This window comes from Dipodomys spectabilis, unplaced genomic scaffold, assembly GCF_019054845.1.
Source record: "Dipodomys spectabilis isolate Male_0828 unplaced genomic scaffold, ASM1905484v1 ptg000170l, whole genome shotgun sequence".
NCBI classification, from domain to species: Eukaryota; Metazoa; Chordata; class Mammalia; order Rodentia; family Heteromyidae; genus Dipodomys; species Dipodomys spectabilis.
Window position 1 is genome coordinate 2,318,613 of NW_024870847.1, and position 12,108 is coordinate 2,330,720.

General features: G+C 37.7%; 1 pseudogene; it reads right to left on the reverse strand.

Moving 5' to 3' along the window:
• Positions 1-2,417: 2,417 nt before the first annotated feature.
• LOC122119493 lies at positions 2,418-2,514 on the reverse strand (annotated as a pseudogene).
• Positions 2,515-12,108: the final 9,594 nt, after the last annotated feature.

The window sequence follows — 12,108 nt, forward strand, 5'->3', positions numbered from 1 at the left end:
ACATTCCTTGTTTTTTTAAAAGACATTTGCTTTCATCTAAAAAGTAGGCCTGTCTATAGTCTTCATGTGATGTTGATGATTGAAAGTGAGGAGGTCAAAATGTATTAGTAGTCCTTACCTATCAATTCACATTTTTTTCTTGGAGAATATAATGATCAAATCAGTAGTTCAGAATCAGCAAGCAATAGTTCAGAATCATGCTTCCAGTGCAAGTGGATCATGAGTAAGAAATCCTCAATGCCAATTTCCACAAAGTTTTGTCACAGATACCATCTCCCTGACTTCTCTAGCTGCTTTACTACCCTCCTATTCTTTCATTGTACAGGAAAAGCATGATTCAACTGATTTCAGTCAGATCTGTTACTAGAATTATCAAGGATTTAGTTGATTTTCTGTAATTTGATCAAAGTTATGTCTTTATGTAGGCTACTAAAAATGTATTTACTAACTTTAAGTAATTACATGAATTCTATTTCCATCTTTTTTAAAAAATAAAATTTTGTTTGCTCTATAAATTGATCAGAGGCATAGATTTTGTGGCTAGCTAGGTCACTGCACATCTGTCTTTCTCTCTCTCCCTTTCTTGGTTCTCATGGATAATATGATTGTTCCATAATTATCCTAATTTATTTTGCTTTTATATTTTTGCTTGCATCATTTCACTTTTTGCTTTGCCATTTCCCAAATCATTTACATAGAAGGCATTAGATCCTATTTTCTCATTCCTAGAATAAGTTGCACATGAAGACATCACTGGTCCTCATTTTCAGTGTGTATTTTTGAATACGGAGGAACATCTTTCCTCTGCTCTCCATAAATTCCCTACTTTCCAGTTAGAATAATTTCGAATAGTAAAATTGGAAAAAGAGAAAACAAATAATGGTGAAAAAACAGATGCAGAAAATTCAACGAATATTTCTGATCAGTTCAAACAATATGAACTATTAGGGAAATACATGGACACCTCATTCTCACTGCACTCAAAGTCTCTGATTAGAAAATTCTTAGGAATATGAGGAACAACATGAAAAAGTACGGAATGGTATCAACTGCAAGAAAAAAATGGAGAAGTATCCAAGCAAGTTTCTTCATTGGGCTGCCAAAAATATTCGGCTTACTACAGTGCGGAGACTTCTTTCCCAAAAGGCCACTCATGTGAATAGTAGGGATGACGATGAGTATACCCCTCTTCATCGAGATGCCTACAGTGGACACTTAGGCATTGTCAGTGAGTTGGTGTCTCAAGTGGCACATGCAATAACTGTAGATGACTGGACACCCCTGCATAGTGCATATACGTGGAATAATACCAGAGTGGCTTCTTTCCTACTTCATCATGATACAGATACCAATGCCCAAACTAAAGGCCTCTTGACACCCTCACATCTTGCTGCTGAGAATTGAGATAGCAAAGATACACTGGATCTCCTTCTTTTGAACCATTATCTAAAACCAGGCCTGATGAACAACATAGAAGAAACTGCATTTGATATTGCCAAAAAGGTAAGTATGTATCATTACCTCTATGAAGTTTTGGAAGGCTGCACAAATTGTTCACCTAAGTCCTAAGAGCAATATCTTTTTTTATTTTTTGGTCGGTCATGGGGCTTGAACCCTGGGCCTGGGAGCTATCCCTATGCTTTTCAGCTCAAGATGAGTGCTCTACCACTTGAGCCAGAGCTTCACTTCCAGTTTTCTAGTGGATTATTGGAGATAAGAGTACCACAGACTTTCCTTCCCAGGCTGGCTTTGAACCATGATCCTCAGATCTCAGCCTCCTGTGTAGCTAGGGTTTATAGGCATGAGCCACCAGTGCCTGGCAACACCAATATTTTACTGTAAAAATTCATGGATTCCGCAGAATTCTTCCAAGTGAATTGCCTGCATTGGATGTCAAAATGTATTAAATAGTTTTTGTATACATGTACAATGATTTCTTCAGGTTTTATGATTTTTTAATCAGAAATAATTTTAACTTACCTGTTGAAATGAGTAGTACAGAAGATAAAATATTTCTGATGCTTGCATGAAAATGTATATTTTAAAATATTCTATATTCTATGTTTGAATAATGTTCATAATTTATTTTATTTTCTCCTAGATATACTTTGAATTCTACATTATTTTATAATATATAGGTTCATTAACATGTCCTTTCCGATTGCATTCCATATAGAAACAGTTTTATTCCTTTTTTTCTAGGTCTTAATATTATTTTTCTTTGGGATAAAATGACAATGTTGTCTAATTTGAAAATTTTTGTAAAGTTTATGTTATGTAAACGCCTATCTGAGGTGAAGATTTAATACACTGATGTCAAACTAAATTTAATTATATGAATTGTGTGTATTGTTATACTTGTAATTTTGTAATCAACTTTTTAATAACTGTTTTTCATTTCTTGCATCTGAAGAATGAAAAATATGGAATATTTCTCAAATTTTCATATTATCCTTGTGCAAGTGCCATGTTAGTATCTGTATTGTAATTTGAGTATACATGCTGCTGAAGCATGTAGTATCCTCTAAATTATGTAGTTAATGAAGCAATCTTTATACAGGCTTATACCTATGGGTGCCTACTTGTAACAAGGAAACCTTATTGTTCCTAACAATGCTATCGGTCTTATTTCCCTAAAATTCTGTGAATAGTGGAAAAAATTATATTGATCAGTTGATTACTCACATTTGCAAATTTTTTTGTGAATGACTATCTTAAGTCTTTTGATTTGGAATTTGATCGTACTCTCAATTATTTATAGATAGGTCCAAAGGTGATGGCTTTTTCAAGTATTTATTTATCCAACTGAATTAGCTTTGTGGACCTAATGGATTCAAAGTAAGCGTTGCTTGAGAGCTACTTCTAAACTTCTTCAGCTGACATTTTCCCAAATGAGGTGTTACTGGCACAAATGTCTACCTGAGCCTTTACGCTTTTTCCATGTGGGAACAGACCAATCAGAACATCTTACCCTGACAGCATAGATTGTCTTACTGGAACAAAACTAATCTTGGTTACAAGGGATCATGGAGAGATGAGCAGTTCAAACAGAACTGTTCAGACTAGAAGGTATTTTATCAAAATATAATTGTTTATTATACCTTCCATTTCAAAAGTAGCTAAAGCCAAGAAGGTGAAAAAATTGTTGGTATGCATGATTACTTAATGTCCTGGCCTGTCTACCATCCAACCAGGCAGGAACTTACACTACTGCCTTTTTATCACCAAATATTTTCAGAAGTCCATATGTTTCTCCTCATTATTAGGCATTAAAATGATAATGCTTTAATCACAGTGTTTCCTATTGCCTCCATGCTGTAAATCTACAAATGGTAAAGTTTTAGGTCTAACTCTATCAAACACTGAGGTAGAGATAATGGAATAATACTTTAAAACAAAGTTGGCTTTGATACAGTAACTACAACAGAACAATGCAACACACGTGTCTTTTAATTATATTATATATAGTTATATATTTTATATTTATATGTGCCTATTTTATATTTCACACAGTGAAACTTACTGGAATTAGTTGATAATTGGACAAATAAATTGATACTTATTTATTCCAATAAATAGATTTGGAATATAAATAATTAGGTTTAAAATATATATTAGACTATAAAAAAGTATCAATGCAATGTTTTTAGTATAAACTTGTGATACATTGTAACTGTTCTTGGTCTTCTGAATCCACATGGTAAAAAACAGTGTTTTCCTCTAATCTATAATGGATTTTACCCTGCTGCTCTGTTTAGTGTTTTAACTCTCTTGTCCCAGGCTGTTTTTCTCCATATTTCTGAAGCATTCCTACTGATTATGCCCAAATTTTGCTAAGATGTCTAAAAAAATATTATTCTTCTGCAGTAACCATGGGTCCTAGGATCCCAGGTCCCAGTTGCCTGCATCATCAGATAATAGGGGCAAGTCTTCCCACCAAGGCCCATGCAATATGTCAACACAAATAATTGAATACCCATCTCAATTTCTCATTTCCTACATTTCAGGGCCCCAATTCCTTGAGATGCAGGAATTAGCAGCAAGCAATTGTGAAATGCAAGGCAATTTAAAATGAAGGATGAGATCACAAAATTTGAGAGAAAGTACTGTAATTCAAACATTCAACTTACAGATGACCAGCCCATATGAGTAAACAAGTTCACAAAGTGTCATAAGATTATTTTTAATACCCCACCCCTATGATTAATAAAAGATTTTATTCCAACATAAATTGGCCAAAAAATAGTTCCTGGAAGGATAGATCCATAATTGATCTACCAAAGCCCAGAAAACTTGACTTAGAGGTCAAATGTAATTCAGAAAAAACATTTGAAGCACTAAGAAGTGCTTCAAAACACTGGGACTTCAGTACAACATGGTTCTGTGGTATAAAAATGTCACTCTCAAACCAATGATAATCTACATTGAATCTCCTAAAAGTGTATTCCTTTTCAAATAAACTTTTCAAAATCACATTCGCCAAAATAACATTTGACAAGTTGATGATACTTAGTGACATTACAAGTTTTTCAAGTGTAGGGAACAAGTTACAATAGAGTTGAATTATTTACACAACACTAATGCAAAACACGTTCAACCTTTCATTAAAGTGTAGAAATAGTACCACCCACAATTTGTGTTTTTCAGTAAGGGCCTTCAAGAAATGTGATAAATAGATCAGCCTCCTAAATTTCAAACCCAAACATTAGCTAATAAATTACATCATTTAATAAGTTACATTTTAAAAAGTCAAAAATACTACACCTCTGCTAATGTGAGGCCCTCCTTGTTCTGAAAAGAACACCACAATAAAATGAACTGCATCATTTTTCCTCCACTGGTATTCTTGAGATCAGAACACATGCAAATATTATTTATATTTATACTTTGTTAACTATCATAGATATTCAGGATGCAAAGATAGGAAAATTATGGTTCAAAGCCCACCCAGGCAGGAAGGTTTCTTAGAATCTTATCTCCAAAAAACTTCTTCACAAAAGCCAGACTCAAGTGGCACTGAGGTTGAAGTGGTAGGGCACGAGCCTTGAGTATAAACAGGCTCAGAGACACTGCCCAGGCCAAGAGTTCAAGCTCTAGGACGAACCCATAAAACAAAAACAAAACTGAAAACAAACCCCAAACCTAGCATTTTTCTTCATGTATACAGAGGCACGTAAATAAGGAAATGGCTTCCTGTATTACATATAGGTAGAAGAAAGTAGATGTCACACAATTACTCTGTTCCTACCATATTAAAGCAAACCCTTAAAATATTGGTTTTTCTAAATTTATAAATTAATGTCATCCATTTGTTGGCAACTCTGCTGGATTATTCACATTAACATGGTATACATGAACTGGGTGAATTATCTATTAACTATGTTCTAATTATAACTCTCTTGAAAGAATATCTAGGCAAATAGAATGCCAGAATCATTTGTGAATTTTTCACTTAATCCCTCTACTTAAAAAGAATTTTGTAGTATCCTATAGAATATGAAATTACAAACAAAACCAAAAAATATATTTTAAATATAAATTCTAATTTAACAAGGTCTACAAAGTCCTACATTAGGCAAACGTTACTATTTCTCCAGACTTAAGCTTTTGTAATCCTTCAACATTTATTTGGAATCCAACAGAATGAGGCTTTCTTACTTTTGCAAATTTTTGGATGGGAATCATGAGCTATTTTGCATCTGGGAATGTTCTGTAATGATGAGAGCATTTAAAACACAAGTGAGGATATATATGAGTTGCATTCATTAGGAACCTTGACTTCTCAAAACATAATGACACAATTAGCCCAAGCTTCCAACTGTATATTCCTTTCTTGTTGTTTGGTTTGTTTTACTGAGACAAAATTATTCACGTGGTCCAGGGAAGGTATCCTTATGTAATTCCACTCTCTAATCTCCTGTCTGAGTGCAAGAATTCTAGACTTGTAGCACATTGCCCTGCCATAGTTTGTTTATATAATCTATAACAGACTAACAATTCTGAAATTCTCCTCTGATCTTATCCATTAGACTGACTGCTCAGAATGTTTATGTACTATTTTTAAAGATGTTTTAACGTTTGACACAGGATATGAACATTTTCAGACGCATCTGCAGGGTTCCCTGATTCATTCCTCCATGGATCCTATCCCATTAATAATGATTGTTTGACTCTCTTACAATCTCTGGTCCGTACCAATGTAATATTCTCAACTTCTGGGGGAAAGTTCAGGTGAGGGCTTGCTAATAATAAAAATTATCACTTGATTCTAATCTTACTCAAGACCTGTTTTCTATTGTTTTCTATGTTTTCTACGTATTCTGAGCGTTGTTTCATTTGTGTATTTTTGTGTGCACCTATAAGTGCCTCTGTGTGTATATGTATGATTGTACGTATGTATGCAAAAACCTAAAGCTGTTATTCAGCAATCTGGCTCGTGAGTGGTATTCCAGCTTTTGCCTGGTTAATTATAGGTAGTGTCGCAAAGCCTATACTGTCCAAGCTGGATGCAAATTGAACTTCCCAGACTCCTTTACATTCTTAGGTTTTATTTTTCCAGGAGTATCAACTTTTAAACTTCAAACACTTTTGTGAGTGTAAAGTCTAACCTGTAGCCCAGATTTTTAACTTGAGAATTCATGTAAAGATAGATGAACATTATACATTACATATCCTGAGTGTACACTGTTAGAAATGTGATCATAAACTCAGTTGTTTTGAGATCTGAGGATTGGGTTTAAAGCCAGCATGGGTAGGAAAGTCCTGGAGACTCATTTCTCCAATAATTACCAGAAAACTGGAAGTGGTACTGTGGCTCAAGTGGAAGAGCACTAGCCTTGAGCTGCATTTCGGAGGGACAGTAACCTGTCCCATATTTCAAGTGCCACGAACAAAAAAAAAAAAAGAATATAAGAAAAGGAAAAAAAGAAATGTGATCATAGCCACCAGGTTCATTGCTAGTATAATTCCTGTTCTCCTAAGATGGACTCTTTTTTTCCAGTTAAATCTATTCTCCCATATCTGACTTGCGTTGGATACCAAATCATTCTTCCATTTTCCTTTTTGCACATTTAGGTGAATAGCAAGCGTGATTTAGAAAAGGAGTGTCCTCATGCTTCATGTTCCACTTAGCAATAATGCCTTCTCTATATCACTCCCATAAATCTACATATTGGACTTGGCTTTATTGTTTCAATGTTATCGTTATCTTATTTTTACAGTCTTCTATATTGTAGTGAACACTTATACATAAACACAGAACTTCTTTTTCTCCTATATTTGCTATTGTTTCTCTTAGTGTTAACGCATGCACACTTGGGAAATTAATGCACAGCATATAGACTCAAAAAAAATGATCTGAGAATTCTTCCCATTTAAAATTCACCTTAATTTACAGAGCACATAAGAAGTTTGAACAAAATGTTCTCATGGATAAAGTATTTATAAGCAATTAAAATTTCATTTCTCTTCACTAAGTTGGCTCTGAAACACGTGTTACCTCATGTCCAAAATGTCCTTGTGCTATTTCAATGAAGCAAGAAAACATTCATATTTTTCCTGGAGCAGCACCATAGTTTGTTACTGGAAGAAAATGGAAGTAACTTTTAATGGATGTGGAAACTGATCCCAGGAGAGAGATTGAACATAGAGAAATGACAAAGTTGAAGTTATCTATTGCTTTCCTTTTTACTGTACAAGAAAAGAATCCAAGGCTTGAAGGAAACTATGTCTCTGACTTTTTTGAGTGTGTCCTTTACTCATGTAAAACTTGTCTGTAAACTTCCGGTTGAGAGTATTATAAAAGGAAACAATATACCATTTAAAGGCCAGCATAGAACAAAAGAAAGTAACTTTGTTTTAAAAGTGTTCTATTGCAAAGAAGCAAAGATATGGAGGTTTTAAAGTGTCTTATGGATGGATGTTTCACTCCTGAGATGATTCTCTTGTTGCAGGAATCAGTTATCAATTCCTTTATTCTGGTCCTGTGTTTTCCATAACAATAAGGATTCCAGAAAAGCAGGATCCAGTGAGTATGATCAGCAAAAGCAGCCTCTTCTCAGATCACCATTATTTTAAGGAGAGTCCCAAAGAAACACCCAGGGTTTGTTTTGTTTTCTTGTTTGTTTAGTTTGTGCTTGTTCTGGGGCTTGAACTTAGAGACTGGCCCCTGTCCCTGAACAGTTGTCTTTCTTTCCCACCTGGCCCAAATCTACTACTCTACTGCTTGAGCCAAAACTCCACTTCTGGCTTTTTTGGTATTTAATTACAGATAAGAGTTTGACAGACTCTCTTGCCTGGGTTGGCTTTGAACTAAGACAGTAAGAAAGCTAAGTGACATCAACTGTATGGACTTCTCTTTTGAACCAAGAAATATGAGATGAAGTTTATTATATAGCTAATATCTGACCATTTTTAAAGAAGAGAATGTTTAGCAAGAAGCCATAACAAATAACTCAGCCAAAGTAGGTGCACTACTAAATCATTTGGGAAGATTACTATTGACTTCACATTCCTTTGGGGGAAACTTAAAGCCATATTTGCACTTTTTTGTTGGTTGTGGGGATTGAATATTGATCCTGGGCACTGTCTCTCAGCTCTTCAGCTCAACTGAGCACTCTACCACTTTAGCTATAACACAATTTCCGGGTTTTGGGGGTTAATTGAAGATAAGTGTTTCATGGACTTTCCTGAGCAGGCTGGCTTTGAACCAAAATCCTCTGGTCTCAACCTCCTGAGTAGCTAGGATTAGAGGCATGAGCCACTAGCACCCGGCTCATATTTGCATTTATGTACACTTAATGTCACTATGTAGACAAAGAATGGAAATCTGAACCAAATGATGTGAAATTGCAGCTTTTCAGAATAATTGAGGTAGCAATAAATATGTCCTCCTTTCACATTTTGTTACATTAATGACTCATGAGCTATGGGACTCTTATATTAGCATCCCCTCTCATCTTTGTAGGTGTATTTAGTATCAGAAAATGTTCATAGAGAAATATAGAAAGACAGATTTTTAGAAAGCAAAGGAGATCAGGTATGAAAGAGCAGCATAGAAAGAGATACATTTATCACACAGAGATTAAGAACTAACCTAGGATATTTTGAATGCTAAAGGCAATGAGGAATAAACCTAGTTGATAACTAGTTTTTCAATAACCAAAAATAGTTCCCTAGAACGCTTTCTGCTATACCTTAGTTACTATTATTTTTTCTTTCCATCTGGAGTTATTCCTTCTCTTCTGTCACAACTGTTAATTAGCCTCTGCCTTTTTGGTGCGATGACTTGCCAAAAGAGTTTCCAAATCTCACTTAGACTACCCTTCTCATTGTGATTAGCAGTGACCACACTCCAAAGCCTGGAATCTTTGAATTTCCAGAAATAATCACCTAACATCTAAGCACATTCCTGGCATTAATTGATATGACCTAATGAACAAAATATTTTTTCAACACAGTATCCTAACACAGGTAAAGTACATTAATTAGGGACTATTGTCAGGTATCAGTATGGAAGGAGCAATTATACATTCCAAGTATGGGTTCTTTATTTTTCATTTACTAATTAAATGTTCATTGTTGTTGTTGTTGCTGTTGTTGTTTTGGCAGTCCTGGAGTTGACACTCAGCGCTTGGGAATTATTCCTCAGCTTTTCTTTTTTATCTCAAGGCTAACCCTCCACCATTTGAGGCACAGGACCACTTCCAGTGTTTCCTTTGCTATTTATGAGGAATTGAACCCAGGGTTTCATGCATGCGAGGCAATCACCATACCATGAAGCCACATTCCCAGAACCCTAAATGACTTTCTTAAGATGCATTACCTTTTCATTCTGTAACTATGTATCATAATTTTAACCAGAAAATTTTTGCTAGAAAAGAGCATTGACCACAGTACGGAGTCCAGGAAGGCTAGATGGGCAATGGATAACTGTCACCTTGTAGACAGGGCACAGAGGGACTTACCTCATGGAGCTGGTACAATAGACTGAGTGAGACAGCTCCTGACCCACAGCCTACCTCCAGAATGAGAGGTCCACCTTGGTTCCAACCACATGGGGATGCTGGGTCACCTCCTCCAGCACGCATTGAATCAGTTCCTGAGAGTGAAAGAGAAAGAAAGAAGGTCAGAATTACACTTAAGCCAGGTGCTGGTGGCTCAGGCCTATAAGCTGAAGTACAATTGAGGCTGAGATATGAAGATCGTGGTTTATAGCCAGCCCAGGAAGGAACACCTGTGAGACATTTATCTCCAAAGAACCACCAGAAAATTGGAAGAGGTGCCGTGACTCACGTGGTAGAGTGCTAGCTTTGAGCTGAGGAGCTCAGGGAGCTGCCCCGGGTCCAAAGTTCAAGCCCCGTGACTGAAAAGAAGTGGACTTCCCACCCCAAGAAGTGGACTGAATAGCACTCATTGTCCTAGGAAGGATGGCAGAGAAGTCAGGCCGAGCTTCCTGTCAGCTGGAAGTTATTAGTAGTTCACCCGGCTTCTCTGTGTATCAGTTTCCCCAGCTTCATAACTGAACAAAGTGAAGGATCCCGTTACTCATGGGGATAGGGTAATAAAGAAAGAGAGCCATGTTTTGTTTCACAATCCCTTACCTGTTGCACCATTAATAACACACACCATCGGATATCTTTCCAGGTATCTTCCTAACATATGCTCACAGAATTGCCAAGAACAGTATCAGATGGTCCCTCCCTCTGTGCCTGTCCCTGCTCCAGAGATCCCTCTGTATTAATCCCTTGTTTCCTCACAACTGTCACATGAGGAGATTGAAGTCGAATGGTCAAGGTCCAACCCAGAGCTTCACCTCTGGTCAAGAATCGGCTGCCATGGACTGAGTTTGGGACAATCCATCTAAACCAATGACTGTGCTTGGCGCTATATGTCTACCATCCCAACTACAGAAGACCGGGCCTAGTGGTTCATGCCTGTCACAGATAGGAGGACCATGATCCGGCCCAGCCTGAGCATATATTAATTCTCCTTCTCAGAAATGCCCAAGACAGAAGAGCTTGACTCGCATGGTAGAAGACCTGACTGGCAAGCCTAAGGCCTTGAGGTCAAAACCTAATATACCATAAAGAACCAGAGTCCCAATGCCAGATGCTCATGCCTATAATCCTAAGTACTCAGGAGGCTGTGATCTGAAGATCATAGCTCAACATTTAAAATAGGGCTGGCCTCGCCCATCAGACATCATGATGAGAAGACCCAGAGTCTGACCTATGCTGTTGCGCTCCATACTAGCATAACTCATATCCTCACTAAGTGTTGGCCTTGCTCTCTGTCCCCCTAGGAAGCTATCCCCTGCAGGCCGCACTCCCAGGTCCTCCCAAGCTCGCACTGCCACCAACCAGGCCCAAGGGAGTACACAGCTTCATTGCGCACAGATCCCTTGTTCTTGTAATTTAAGTGTGCTGTGTCCCCTTCACGCCTCTCAAAATTCCAGGCCCCCAGACCTCAGCTGTGAAGCCCATACATGCCCCAAGGATAGTAGGTAGAAGTTACCAAAACATTCAGCCTCCTTTTTACAACCCACTTCTACACACACACACATACACACACCCGCACACACACACACACACACACACACACACACACACATCCAGACCGGTGACAGAAGTCTCATCCATGCAGCACCTGCAATTTGCCAACTCATTACTCACCTGAGCACAGTCAGGCTGTACAAGGAAAAAGATGATCTCTCTCTCTCTGTGTCCCTCTCTCTGTCTCTCTGTGTCTCTTTGTCTTCAGGTGAAAGATTGACCGAGCACAGAAGACAAGGGCTCACACAGCAAGGGTGTCTATCTTCTGTATCCAACATCTCCCATCTCCAGAAAAAAAGGAATAGACCCCAGAAGGCAGGTGAAGACATGCTGCTCCCCACCTCTGATTAAAGCCACTGGGTTCCCACCAGGGAGAGGAAGGGCGCTGATGTGAGGCTGTGTGGTTCCCACTGCTCCAGGCCAGAGGATCTGTGGCACCCACTCTTCACCCAACCCTGCATCTCCCTGTATCCTGGGACACTAGCCGCTGGGAATGGTGGTGGGATACTCGGGTCAACACCTACCCCCACCCCTGGGGCACATTTGTGTCAGTGTG